A 1,738-nucleotide genomic window follows, 5' to 3' on the forward strand; every position below is an offset into this window, starting at 1 on the left:
GGGCGGCAGGGTGCTGGGGACGCAGCCCCGCCGCTCTTATTTCAACAGTAAGGGAGATGGGTTGCTGAGACAGTGAACTGAAGAGCTGGGGTTCAGGGCAAGGCTGAGGATGAGGCATTGACCCAAAGAGCAGTGATAACATGACCTGGGGAGACCCTTGGAAGCCAGAAGACTCTTGCTCTTCTAGGGTACAGTGAAGATGACCACCTCAGCCCTGGATGACCCATGGTATTTCTGTGTAAACTGGACAAGAATGCATGTATGTCCACATCACTACACATTCCCTCTGCTTTCTCACTCCTAGGGAACTGCCAAACACACAGAAGCACTAAGGGCATCCTGATATACAATGTTTAGTGATGTCGGCCCAGGAAGTAGGACACCTACTACTGTCTCCTGTAGATGTACAAGGACGTTACTAAAGTATAAAAGACAGGCTAGCCTGCCCAAGAGTCCCCAACCTGGTGCTCCGTACAAATTATCTGAACCTCACTGTGCAATTCTTTCCCTCCAATGCATTTTCAAACTAAGATGGGTAATGTAGCATTTAAATAGACCAGTTACAGGAAGAAGGAGGGCAAAGACTAGACATGCAACCCAAGTACATGAAGTGTCCCTAGCCTCGGAGAACAGTTCTGTCTGGTTAACATAAGACTTGTTTTCCCTTGGGTAAGAGGATGTATTCTCCTTGATATTGTTGGAGGGGGACACACACTCTCAAAGTCAGGGCTCACACCATCAACGAAGCTTTATACAGGTGAAAAAGTTTCATAGTGCAGAATGTACCTGAGCTTTGCAATTCACTGGCACATTTCATGGTCATGCTCACATTAAAAAAAAAACTATTAATTTTAAGAGGAATTTCTTAAGGAAACTTAATATTTCTCCAATTTCACTCCCGGGTGGGGGAGGTTTTAGAACAATTCAAGCATGATGTCGGGCGTCCTTAATCTTTTGGCTTACTGAACTTGATGATGGGACAAAAGCCCATCTCATCCTGAAGCCTAACCTTCAATCTGGAGTGTAAATCTTTTTCTTTTTGGACAACACTGTCCAAAGGAAGGATCAGGTTGGAAAGAGAGGTGGTGGAAAGGCTTTGTATATGACCAGAATCATATATAGTAATTAAACAGAGGTATGTTTAGATAATAGAGATGAAATCATTGCTATGTAGAGCCATTATAGCTTATATGTTTGTTGGAATGCCATTGAAAAAGAAGAGTCAAGACTCAGATGCTATTTTCCTGGAGCGAGGCACATCCCATCACTCTTCACTGGATCATCTACCTAAGCTAACCACATACTTCTTTATAACACTGCAGGATAACTGTTGCATACCAACTCTGTAGGACAGAAGTAAGCACAAGGTTATGGCATCAAGGATATTTGCTACCCAAGGGAGCCAAAAGCAATGAACCAGAATGCTGGACATGAGCCAAATCCCTGCCATTTATTAACATTATTCAAAGCTAATGGATCCAAGTATGCATACCAATTCCAGAAGAAAAAAACCCCATGCCATGGGGATGAAATCAAGGGTTAAGTGCTAGGTATAAGGTGGTATGGCACTAGATCAACAGACAGAACCTGAAATTTGGTACTGGAATACTCAACCTTCCTTGTAGACGTAAGTCACAAACGATGCCACAGCAGTTTGGAATTATAATTAACAGGGTAGTATTTATTTAAAGGGGAAGAAAACTTACAGATCACCGTCAGCCCTCTGTACGACCAGGAA

This window comes from Microtus ochrogaster, chromosome 2 (assembly GCF_000317375.1).
Source record: "Microtus ochrogaster isolate Prairie Vole_2 chromosome 2, MicOch1.0, whole genome shotgun sequence".
In the NCBI taxonomy this organism is placed as follows: Eukaryota; Metazoa; Chordata; class Mammalia; order Rodentia; family Cricetidae; genus Microtus; species Microtus ochrogaster.